The sequence below is a fragment of the Parasteatoda tepidariorum genome, chromosome 3 (assembly GCF_982258835.1).
Source record: "Parasteatoda tepidariorum strain Cologne lab strain chromosome 3, Ptep-v5.0, whole genome shotgun sequence".
NCBI classification, from domain to species: domain Eukaryota; kingdom Metazoa; phylum Arthropoda; class Arachnida; order Araneae; family Theridiidae; genus Parasteatoda; species Parasteatoda tepidariorum.
Window position 1 is genome coordinate 114,110,408 of NC_141757.1, and position 13,887 is coordinate 114,124,294.

Sequence of the window (13,887 nt, forward strand, 5' to 3'; positions counted from 1 at the left end):
CTTGAAAAATTATTAAAATAGTTTTTTAAGAGTTCGATAAGTATTATTATATATGTTTAGTGAAATACTCTAATTTGAAAAAAATTGTGCTATTTGTAGAAAATTAAAAGTTTATGTGAAACTGAATTTTAAAAAAAAGAAAGCTATTAAACGGCACTATTTTGTTAAAGGTTCAACATGAATAAACACAAACTATTCAAAAATTAGGAAAAACAAGAACTGATAAAAGTGAACAATTTATTCCAAAAGCAGTTTCGATTAATTTTTTATGAGCTCTTAAATGATATTTCCTGTGGTGGCGGGATGTTACATTCCAAATGTTCTCTTTTTTCTTCAAGAGTTCAATAAATGTGCTCTCCATTTCGATGCTCCATTTAAAAGTTTCTCCAACGGGAGCTTGTTCAAAATTTTGACTCATCTTTGCTGCAATACAAGTAAAAAAATTTATTAAGAAAGGTGAAGCAAATGTATTTAAGGCAACAGACAATAAGGAACAGTCATTAAAAATTACCAACCAATTAATTCTGTCAGCATATTGTTATGGTATGAGTAAGTTTTTTATTATCAGTAAAAACTGAAGTAAATTTTTAATGGTTTTCCATGTTTTTATAATAAGATTAATAGAAAGTGAAATTAAAATTATGTATAATTACAAGGAGTATCAGTTACTTGTCCCATTTTTTCAAATATTTAACCTTAAGAAGAAGACTTCTTTTTTAGATAAATAATTTTAACTTTATCTTTAATTTCAAAAAATAAATTAATCTATTAAATTCTGAAAAAAGCAGATATAAAAAGTACCTACATATTAGTATATTTAAAGTTAAACGTGTGTTAATACCTTTTTACTAAAAAATTTACATTGAAAAAACCTGTTAGGTGCTTTAAAGGGTAAAAAAATATTTTCAACTTCCTTCATAATTTATTCAAAACCTGCTTATTAATAATATAAGGAATGCAACTGCATTTGAAAAATTGATCCTTACAGTCTATGTTATTTAAATTTCCATCTAATCTAATTTCATTAAATATTACTTTTTGAAAAAACCCTCTTTAAATTTTTAATAGTAATACAAAATTACAGATACAAGTTTCTTCAACTTTATAAATATTAAAAACTTAATCATATAAAGCATGCAGATCTATTTGACAAACTTATGCTACACAATAAATTACATAAGATTAAATGTGAATCAATAAGTTTTAATAAAAACATTTTTTTTTAATAAAACCTGTTGAGGGGGTCGATATGCGGACTGTATTTGCGATTGATTAAGTACAAAAGATAACTATTTAACAATTTATTAACGAAACGATGGATGACGCCATTTGAAGACGTCCGACGATATCAAAAACAAAAACAACAAGAGGTCTTCTTTTCGCCAAATGAAAAGACAAACGAAGCCAAAGCCGATAGAGGCGCCAACATACCGCCCGGCTTTGAAATATCCATTTCAAACAAATACATACACAACAATAAATGACAATTTATAATGCAAATGATAAAAAAAAGAGTTCTAAAAATTTATGACTAAATAAACAAATAACATAATATTTTTCAAAAGCAAACTAAATGCACACAATCATATTCTTTATGACAACAATGAAAATATAAACATGTAAACTAAATACTAGTAGGCTCATTGATAGGTAAAACGCATATATTTGATATGCTGCGTTTAAAGAAACCTTGTGCAGTTTTTACAATAACAACTCGAATTTTTCCATCATTTCCTGGGATAACCTCGTGGATACGACCAATAATCCATGAACAAAGGGGTAGATTATCTTCTTTAATTAAAACTAGTGTTCCTGGTTTAACATTGTTTTTTTCGAATAACCATTTACTTCTTTGCTGTAAATTATTTAGATAATCTCTTGACCATTTTTTCCAAATAGTTTGATTGATTTTTTGTATCCTTTGCCACCGAGAGAGTCGATTATCAGGAATGTCTACAACAGGAAATTCCGGAATACTGTTTATGGGTCGCCCAATTAAAAAATGACTGGGAGTTAGGATCTCAAAATCATTGGGGTCCGAAGAAAGGGGAAAAAGTGGTCTACTGTTTAATACACCTTCAATTTGGTTTATAACCGTTAAAAATTCCTCTAATGTTAATTTAGAGTTTCCAATAGTTCTTTTCAAATGGTGCTTAAAAGATTTAACTCCAGCCTCCCAAATGCCACCAAAATTTGGCGATCTGGGAGGAATAAATTTCCAAACAACGAATTCATGGGATAAATAAGAAGCAAGATTTTCTGAATTTTTAACAAGATCATGCAATTTTCTCAATTCAGATTGAGCACCAGTATAATTTGTGGCATTATCGGAAAATATAATAGAAGGCAAACCTCTTCTCGCAAAAAACCTTTTAAGGGTGGCAATTAATGCTTCTGCTGTCAAATCACTTACTATTTCCAAATGAATGGCACGAGTAATTAAACATACAAAAATTACAACATAGATTTTGTTTAAGATTCCCTTCCGCTGATTTTTATATTTAATAAGAAAGGGACCGCATAAATCGGTGCCAGTTTTTGAAAAAGGGGGGCTTATGGTAACTCTTTCTTTCGGTAAAGAAGCCATAATTTGCTGTTCTATCTTAGGTTTGGCTTTGAAACATGTTATGCAATCGTGAACGATTTTTCGAGCAGTGTTCCTACCATTCAGGGGCCAAAACTCTTGTCTAACACAATGAAGCAAAGTTTGCGCACCAACATGCAAATTTTTTAAATGAAAATACTGGAAAATTAAAGTAGTTATTTTATGATCTCTTGGAATTAGCAATGGGTGCTTTTGATCATAAGATAAATTCGAATTGTTGATTCTGCCCCCTACTCTAACCAAACCATTAGAATCAAGAAAAGGATTTAAATTACTTACGTGGCTGTCCTTCAATCTTTTTTTATTTTTTAATGCATGTATCTCCTTCCTAAATACAATTACCTGTACTAACTTTACTAGAGAAAGCTTTGCATGCTGAAGTTCCTCTCTAGTGATGGGACCAAACATCCTTTCCTGTTTCCGACAATTAGAAATGAACCTATAAATGTAACTCAAAATACGAATTAGTTTTACAAAATTATTACTTAAAGTGAAAAAACTATTAACAAAGTCTGAGTTGGAAGACAAAGTAAGAGTTATATTCGATGATTTTTTAAGTTCAAGCTCATAAAGTTCACTGTTCAAAATTTCAATGGATTGTTGATCTGTTGGTTGAATGTCTAAATTCGATGGTCCAGAAAACCACAAGTCCAGTGACACCAATTCAGAAGGATCGATTCCTCGCGAAATCAAGTCAGCAGGATTCTCCTCCGATGGTATATGTCTCCAGAGAAAATTATTTGAAAGTGTTTGAATTTTGGATACACGATTTCCAACAAATGTTTTTAATTGGTGCGGAGAAGAGTTAATCCAAGCCAATGCGATGGTAGAGTCTGAAAATAAAGTGACCTCTTCGATATGCATTCTTAAAGCAGCTATAACTTTTTGAACTAACTTAGCAAGTAAAAGGCATGCACATAACTCCAAACGAGGTACGGATATTGTTTTTAGAGGTGCAATTCTAGATTTACTGGCTAGGATTTTAAAGGCAGAGTTAGAACTGTCAGGATGAAGATATATCACAGCTCCGTACGCCAAAGTGGATGCATCAGCAAATCCAACGAGAGAAATTTTCCTAACTTTAGAGGTTAGAACATATCTGTCGATTCGAATGTTCTCTAAAGCTTTCAGGTTACTGACAAAACGATTCCATTCTAGAGCAATGTCATCCGGCAAAGTGTCATCCCAATTAAGGTTTTGAGTCCAAAGTTTTTGAAGCATTATCTTAGCTCTACTGATGACGGGTCCCAGAAAGCCAATTGGATCATACAACCTAGCAATGACTGACAATACATCTCGTTTGGTATAGGTTGATTGCTGGGACACGCATACTTTGAAAGTGAACTTATCTTGTCCCGGTTGCCAAATTATACCTAGTGTTTTAGTAGATTCTTCAGTCTCGAAAGAGAATTCTTCGTTAAAGCTGCTGTCATTGATCAAGTCCCTGGAATTCGAGTTCCATTTGTGCAAGGTCATGCCACAACTATCAAACATTTTTACTAATTGAGTCTTTAACTCTAAAGCCGATTCAAGATCTGTTGATCCAGTAACTACATCGTCCATGTATAAATCAGAAAGAACAACTTCTGAAGCAAGAGGGTAATTCAACTGTTCATCCATCGCTAACTGCTTCAATGTTCTGATGGCCAGAAATGGAGCGTTTTTTGTTCCATACGTAATTGTTTTCATTCTGAATACTGTAGGCACTTCGTCTTCTTGAGTTTTCCACAAAATTCTCAATAAATCTCTTTGAGACGGATCGATTAATATTTGACGAAACATCTTCCTAATATCAGCTGTTAAGGCAATCTTGTGTTTTCGAAATCGAACAATCAAATCAAAAACGTTTTCTCTCACTTCTCCGGTTAACAATATGTCATTTAAGCTTTGTCCTGTCGATGTAGGCGTAGAGGCATTAAATACGACTCTTAGTTTTGTAGAAGTTTTGTCCGGGCGAAAAATGCCATGATGTGGCATATAATATGATAAAGAAGGTGAAACATCATCTACAACCTTTTCCATGTGATTTAAATTTTCGTATTCATTTATGAATTCACAATAAAGTTTCTTCATTTCAGGATTGGTGTTCAATCTTCTCACGGTCTGATTCAAGCGTTTCTGAGCTATATAACGAGATTCACCGATAGTTTCCAGCGCTTCCTCACGAATAGGCATTTTGACCATGTAACGACCGCTTTCTGCTCTTTTATGATTCTTTTGAAAGTGACTTTCGCAAAATGCTTCTTCATCACTCAAAATTCGGGAATTATCTATTTCTTCAATTTCCCAAAATTTCTTAATGCTATTTTCAATGTTTTCTGCACGATAAACTAAATTACAATAATGTTTTGGATTTTTTGATTCATGTGAACCACCAGCAATAAAACCAAAAACAGAATCTTGAAATGTTAAGTTTTCTGAATTGCGATATTTATTTTCTTTAATGATTTCAAAAAAATGTTCAGCACCTAAGATCATATCAATTTTTCCAGCCTTAGCGAAAGAGGGATCAGCTAATATTAAATGATTGGGAATAATAATGTTCTGTAAATTCAAAGTGTTAGATGGAATTAAATCCGTAATTTTATTGACTACTAAAAATTCAGTGTGAAGCGAAAACGATGAATCTTTATTAGAAACAAGAGCATTCAATTTATATTTAACATTTGTTTCATTTCCTCCTAACCCACTTATTGGAATATTTATTCTTTCTTTTTTTAATTCGATTTTGTTTGCGAAATCCGAAGTCATAATGTTTACCATACTTCCACTATCCAACAATAAACGTCCTTGAACGAAACAGTTACTCACAGGATTCCATATCCAAGCTAGAGCCGTTGCGAGAATTATGTTTTTATTTCTACAAGTGTTTGTAGTAGCGAACGGGTCTGGTTCATTTCATCGACAATCACTTCATCGACAGGCCATTTCATCGACACCACTTCATCGACAGGCCATTTCATCGACTAGGTCATTTCGTCGACAGGCCGTTTCCTCGACAGGGTTGTTTCGTCGACAGGCCATTTCGTCGACAGGGTCATTTCGTCGACAAGTCATTTCGTCGACAGGGTCATTTCGTCGACAGGGTCATTTCGTCGACAGGGTCATTTCGTCGACAAGTCATTTCGTCGACAGGGTCATTTCGTCGACAAGTCATTTCGTTGACAGGGTCTTTTCATTTACAGGGTCATTTCGTCGACAGGCCATTTCGTCGACAGGGTCATTTCGTCGACAGGGTCATTTCGTCGACAGGGTCATTTCGTCGACAGGGTCATTTCGTCGACAAGTCATTTCGTCGACAGGGTCATTTCGTTGACAGGGTCATTTCGTCGACAGGGTCATTTCGTTGCTAGTGTCAGGCGTAATTCTGAAACTATTTTAGAGATTTAATCTAAATATTTCTATTATTAATTAGAAAAATGCACTTATTTAATTTTATACTAAAGTAAAACTCTTTATGGCGGTTTATTGTTCCAATCGCACTAAAAGAAGTTCGCTTTTTAAATTAATTAATAGGTAGTTGAGAAGCGTTTAAACAGTTGATGTATCGAAATCTGCTTTTCTATATCTAAATCGTAATAGCTCGACACTTATTTTTAGGATAGGTAAGGATTGTCTTCAGAACATTACCAAGCATGATATCCGGACCGTGGCTACAGTTAATATAGTGTGACGTTAACAATCAAATTGTTTTTAATATCAAATCAAATTAATAAAATAGAATTGAAAGCAATAAAAATATATTACAATGAAAATTTAGACACTATTTCAAGGAGAGGAAAGCTAAATTTATTGCTGTAAAAATTTTCAACATTTTTACATAAATTTTAACAAAAACATGGACATCAGTCGAATTCTCACAGAAATGAAAATAAGCATAGACCTAATTATTATGTCTGCTTAAGTAGAAAAAAAATTATAGGTTTTTTATGATGGAAAAGTAATTTCTTAATGTTCACTTTAATTGCAATTTTAAACTTTTTGTTCAGCATCTTTAACATTAGGACAGGAATATGCGTATTCGAACAATCGAATTGAGTCTTAGTTTCGTTACTACTATTAGAGATTTCGAAGAACAATAGGAACACAAGCTTGATGTTTAGGTATTTACCGAGGCGGTTGTAGATTCCCACAATATTTAAAGTGCTACTCACCTTACCAAAATTGTTTAGAAGCACGGGCGTAACGTTGCAAGCCTGTTAGTGTTTGGTCTTCACAAAATATGTTTTTTCTATGAATAGTGAATTTAATAATAGTATTAATTATTCAATTCTAATCTAATACTATCAAATTATACTATTTTTGCATTATACTATTATTATAATTAAATAATAATAGTATAATTTAATAAGAATAATAATAGTAGTAAGTAAATGATGAATTAATTCATTTTTTATTTGCAGGATTTAAATTAGACACATTTTGCTTAAAAGAAAATTAACAAAAAGTCAAGCTTGGAATTTAAATGTAAGAATAAATAACTCCTACTCTACAAAAAAGAAGAAAAAAATTTGCAATTAAAATTTGACCAATTTTTTACTAGTATAATTGCTGAAATTTTTAACTGATTTTCTACACAGGATGAAAACACAATTTTCAAACACTTACTGACCACTATTAGCACGACTTATCGCCAATCAAAATTTTGATTATTTTCTGCCTGAACAAGCCAGGAGACTCAAAACTAAAATGTAGAAAAAATGAAAATAAAAAATGCATATGTATTTAAAATATCAAGTTTGTTCAATAGACTACAAATGAGAAAAACAATTTATAAAAATTTTCACACATAGCAAAAACCACAAGGGCAAAATTTCACAAAATATTCTATCAACATTCAAAATTCCACTTTTTTCGTTTTGGTAACGAAAATTCACATTTCTTTATCATGACACATATCAAACATGATATTTAAAAATTTACACTTTTACATTTTTTGAAGGACTTATTGTTCGTCTTTAAAATATATACTCTCCCTGCAAATTTTATTAATTTAAATAAATTTTTATTCTCTTGCAAATCGAAAAGAAAAACATTTTAATATTTGAGTAAAAAAACAAGTTTGCTAAACTTATTTTAATAAGACATTAATGGGAATAAAATCAGATGCATATAGATAACTCTCCTCAATTATAAACTCAAAAGTCAATTTATTTGTTATATCGTAGTAAATTGCGTTTTTTCCCCAAATGTTTTAGATCATAAAAACCAATTAGACAGGTTTCCTCCCCTCCTCTGATTTAGAACCATTTTTTATATCATTTCGATTGCATCGCATACCGAGGATGTGGAGTCATTGTGAGTTTTTTTTTTTTTTTTTTTTTTTTTACTTTAACGAAGTTTATTTTATAAGGTAAGAGAACTTATAAATGTTTTGGGAACATATAGGATAAAATACATATTAAACGCCACAACGTTATAAATAATTAAGTAAATAAGAAATAAAATAAACTGGAAATGCGAGAACAAGATTTTTGTTTAAAATAATATTTCATTTAAATTTCACAAGAATTGTCAGAAACTTCCCTCTTCAGCAGAATAGCTTACAAAGACATGAGGAAGAGGATTAGAACAAAAAATTTATCAACATTATTTCCCAATATGTTTTCCAAGTTGGATTTTCATTTTATTTTTCCCCTCATGCATTTTTTTCCCAAGATTTTCATAATACTATAAAGTTCAGCCCGTTGCTCACTTCGCTCGCCAACTTTCGTAATAGCCACTCATACAACTTAGTTTGTTTTTTTCCTATATCGATCTTTCTTTTAAAGAGAAAATATATAAATATTGAAATTTCATGTAAGAAAATTTTATTAATATGTCAATAGTAACAAAATTACCGATTACTTGCATATAAAAAAAAATCAACTGAGCTTGAAAAAAATAAATATCTAAACACAGGGAATATATAAATTTTTGATAAAACAAGAAGTAATCTTACTAGCTAACTATCTAAAAGGTTTGTGTTTTTCGGATTAAATTCTTCGTAAACATCACCATTGTTATCATTGCAAAAGTTAGTTCCTTTTCCTTCTCTTTTTTTTTTGGACAAGATTTTAAACTGTATTAATGCATTTTACTCATTGCGGGGGAACGTTATATAAGTATAATTTTCTTTTTTATCGACAGAAAATTTTTGCAGCTGAAATGGCCTGTTAACGAAAAAAACCTTGTCATTGAAATTATCTATCGACCACATGGTTTCATTATCTCACAGATTCATTTTATACCGTCTTTTTTTCCTTCCTAATTTCACCCGTCATTCACTCCCTACATCAAGAATCATTCACAATAGTTGTTGCAATTGCTTTTGCGATGATAATCTACAATAATGTACATTAAAAATTAATCTTAGAAACAAATGTGTTAAATAGGATTAGAAAAAAATTGTGTAATATACAACTTAAATGTGTAAAATACAATTAATGTTTCGTTTTTGCAACGTGATATGAATAGAGGAGTAGGCAATTTTCAAATGAAATGCTTTTTTCCGGCAACTTCAACATACTATTAAGATTTTGCATCAGGCTAGGCTTAAAAAATTTCATCAGAAATATACTAAATTATAAGAAAGTGCAAGGGGCATAACGTCTATTGTAAAAGAATCATAAGACTAGTTTCAAAATTACGCATGACTTTGCCTACAAAATAATCTTCTCTTAATATTGTCGACGAAATGACTTGTCGACAAAATGACTCTGTCGACGAAATGACTTGTCGACGAAATGACCCTGTCGACGAAATGACCCTGTCGACGAAATGACTTGTCGACGAAATGACCCTGTCGACGAAATGACCCTGTCGACGAAATGACCCTGTCGAGGAAACGGCCTGTCGACGAAATGATTTGTCGATGAAATGACCCTGTCGATGAAACGATCATGTTGATGAAATGACCCTGTCGACAAAATGACCCAGTCGACGAAATGACCCTGCTGACAAAACTACCCTGTCGATGTAATAACCTAGGTGAAGATACGACCCTGTCGATGAAATGACTTGACGACGAAATGACCCTGTCGACGAAATGACCCTGTCGACGAAATGACCCTGTCGACGAAATGACTTGTCGACGAAATGACCCTGTCGACGAAATGACCCTGTCGACGAAATGACTTGTCGACGAAATGACCCTGTCGACGAAATGACTTGTCGACGAAATGACCCTGTCGACGAAATGACTTGTCGACGAAATGACCCTGTCGACGAAATGGCCTGTCGACGAAACAGCCCTGTCGAGGAAACGGCCTGTCGACGAAATGACCTAGTCGATGAAACGGCCTGTCGATGAAGTGGTGTCGATGAAATGGTGTGTCGATGAAGTGATTGTCGATGAAATGAATGCGACCCGTAGCGAACACATGAGATATTAAATTATCATTTGAAACATTATTTATGTCCTGAGAAGTTGGATTACAGACTGGCGCCTGCGATTCTTGCTCTATTAGAGTTTCCGAATGAATCTCCGTTTGGCGAAAATTATTTTCCTTGCGATGCAATAAGGAATTATGCTTAGCTTGACAGAATTTGCATGTAAATTTCGATGGACAGGAATTCAGTTTATGTGATGCATTTAAACAATTAATGCACAGATTATTTTTCTTAACAACATCAAATCTGAGTATTGGTGACATTTTTAAAAAAGAGGGACAGTTGTAAATTAAATGGTCCTTTGAACACAAATGGCATTTATTGCAATTCGATTTCACAACAAAGTTGCGTGCTTTGTTTTGATGTTGAATATTCTTAGCTTTATTCACAAAAAATTGGTTTCCCTGAAGATTTTCTAATGTTTGACATCTTTTTTGAATAAATTCCATAAATGTATTGAATTTTGGAAGTTCAGTAGAAGTTAAACTCATTTCATACAGTTTGCGACTTTCCTTATCCAATTTTTGAACAGTTATGTTAATTATTAATTGTTCAACAAGATCATTAGTTTCCAATTTCATTAATTTTAAACCTCTTAAACTTTTATTTAAAGTATCAATTAAATGTCTCAATTCTTTATAAGATTCTACAGAAATTTTTTCAAAATTCAAGATGTTCGAGATATAATTGTTTACAATTAAACGAGTATTTTCAAATCTTTCTTTTAGGATTTTCATCAAGGATTCAAAAGTATCTTCTGGTGTTTCAATATATTTAGCGTCACCTTTTAAAGCTGAACGCAAATAAAACAATTTCTGCATGCTATTTAAAGACTGATTTTCAGTTATCAAACTATCAAATTGAAGCTTAAAGTTATTCCAATTTTCTATTTTTCCATCAAAACAAGGCAAGCAAATATCTGGCAATTTAACATTTATTTTACTATTACTTAATTGTTCATTGTTATGCAAATGAGAAATATTAGAACTTCTTGAATGAAAAAGTCTTTGTAAGCTTACCTTGCAGGATTCTATTTGTTCCTCCATTTCATCAAAATGGGATTGATAAGCTTCTAATTCTTCATCCTTCAAAATTGAATAATAATCCAGTTTTAAAACTTCAATTTCTTGAAGAATTAATCCTATGCTATCGATACGAGATTGCAGTTCTAGACAATCAGCCTCATTTCCATTTGTAGAAATAAAGCTTTCCAACCTAGTTATTTTGCTTTTAGAGCTACCACGACGACGATTCAATTGTTTTAAGCTCTTTTCATATTGTTCCTCAGTGTCAGTCATTTTTGCAAATCAAAAATGTATCAAACGAAATCAAAAACGAAGTTATGACGAAACGAAAACGAAAGTTGATCAAAATTGTTATTTTCAAATTATATCAGGTTTGAATTCCGGGTAGACAGGAACATGTTGAGGGGGTCGATATGCGGACTGTATTTGCGATTGATTAAGTACAAAAGATAACTATTTAACAATTTATTAACGAAACGATGGATGACGCCATTTGAAGACGTCCGACGATATCAAAAACAAAAACAACAAGAGGTCTTCTTTTCGCCAAATGAAAAGACAAACGAAGCCAAAGCCGATAGAGGCGCCAACAAAACCCACTTAGCGTCCCAAGTGGGTTTTTTCAAGGTGGGCCCACTTGTCAATAGAAAGTGCAAAGTAATTGGAAAAAAACAAATTTTTATTCCGCGAATACTGACAAATATACAGTTTAAAAATAAAATAATACAAAGAAATTAATTCCGTCAGCATATTGTTTAGGTATGAGTAAGTTTACTTTTTATAACGCAATTTTTTCCTTTGTAAAAAAATATTCAAAATCACTGAATTCAGTACCAACTCTAGAATAATTGCTGGTATAATCTTATCGGAACTATAGAAAGAGCAAAGTAATTGTAAAAAAAAAACTATATTTGAATTCGGCGAATACTAATAATATACAGTTACGTACGAAAAAGATTAAATGCAATTCATAAAATTTGTTTATCATTTAAAGTAATGTCAAAATATAAAACAAAACTACTTTTATGTACTTTACTTTACTTTATGTACTTATAAATTTACTTCAGATTGGCGAATTTGGCGTAAAAAATCATACTTTTAATTCACGGTTAAAAACATAACACATTTATAACATAAACTTCTTTAATGGATAGAAACAGATTTATACTTCTTATAAAATAACTTTAAAATCAATACTCAATTAAAAACTCACCTGAATTAATATATAACAAATTAGATTCGCTGCTTTTTCACATAAACTTTGCCGCCATATTGTTTTGACTTGTGCTATCCCATAATCCCATGCGGTTGCTGCTACCTGATTGGTTGAATTGTGAAGTTGAATCAACTTTTTCGAGGAGATCTGAAAGAGTTGAACAATAGTTGATCCAACTCGGATAAGTATAGCACACCTATGTTTTCGGACGAAGTTGGACGAAAAGTTGAAGTTGAGGTTGAGTTGAAGGTTGAGTTGGACGAATTTCTTTAAGTGTGATATGGCCTTAAGAGAGATGAACAATTAGATTCTTGTGGTATTCCATCAATTTGAAGAAAAATATCCTTTCCATTGTAAAAATAATTATTAAAAAGACAAAAATGAATCAGAATTTCCCGATAATCAAAATCGCAACAAAGAATATTTTTAAAATCATAGTAATAATTCAAGAGGACATCTTTTAGTTTAGAAAGGGGAATACTATTGAAAAGATCCTGGAAATCAAAAGTCGCAATAAATTAATTTTATTATGTTTACGTTGTTTCCTCAAAAATCTTAAAGATAACATCATTGATACTTTATAGCTCTATTTAATAACAATAAAAAAGAGTTATTGCTTGTACTTTATTTAGTTTTTTTTTTCGCTATGTCATAATTTCAATCAACAGTTCCGCAATTGACTGATTGTTGACACGTTCTCAGCAGATCACCGAAGTCGAGCATCACTGGCCGCTGTCAGCGTGCGGGTGAAAAACTACTTGGATCAATCTGTGAAGGGACCGTGGGTGTGAGGTATTGGTCCTCGTTAAAATGTTATACGTAAGTACTTAACTTCACGTGCATGTCGTCGGTCTATCGAAGCGAAGGGAGCCTCACCTGTGCAGAGTTCAAAATTGTGATGGCATGTCTTCAGATGATTGTCAGGAATGTTTTCCAGACCGTTACCAATAGCCCATTGAGCAGCTTTAGTGCGACGTAAACAACAACAATGAAAAAAAAATTTGCGTGGTAGCACTATATCACCAAATTATCTCTAAAGTTATCTGAAATCACGTATTTAATTTGTCACGTCTGTCAAAATGTGTTTCGGTATAAGTAAATAATTTAAAAACAGCGGTATTTAAAATAAAATAAAAATTCTTTTGCAATGAAAGGCAAAATTAATGGGAAAGTAGTACTAATTTGCTTAGGAAAAACGTAGAAAATTACTTCAGTGTTATTAACCGCTGTCCCTCTTTTCTTTTTCTCTGGCCTTTTAATTCCTAGTAAGAATATATATATTTTTTTGGTATTCTCTCTATAAAAATAAAAAGTCAAACAGCTGATAAAAAATATTTGTTAGATTACGGAATTATAGATTTTACTGAAATATAAAATTCAAAATAATTAGTTGGGAAAAATCTTTTTCTGATTCATATTCAAAAATGTATTAATGATTTTGTAAATTAAAGAAGTTTCAATCATAAATAACTGCTTCGCTAAGATTTAAATAACTGCATATTAGTTAAATTGTTTGAAAGTGAGCCGCGTTTGAAATATTTGACTTTTTATGCAGAAAAAAACATGGTGTTTCACGTTATATTTCATCTCATCAAATATTATTAAAATTCTTAATTTATTTCTCACTTATCCTGACATGAATAAATACAAAGAAATAATGAAAAAAAAAT

The 13,887-nt window shown here is 31.7% G+C and overlaps 1 long non-coding RNA gene across 1 annotated transcript; it reads right to left on the bottom strand.

Moving 5' to 3' along the window:
* Nucleotides 1-217: 217 nt before the first annotated feature.
* LOC122271586 (uncharacterized) lies at nucleotides 218-12,504 on the bottom strand. The gene is made up of 2 exons (XR_015432710.1): nucleotides 12,215-12,504; nucleotides 218-423 (listed from the first exon to the last, which is right to left on the bottom strand). It is a non-coding gene; the product is annotated as an uncharacterized LOC122271586 (long non-coding RNA).
* Nucleotides 12,505-13,887: the final 1,383 nt, after the last annotated feature.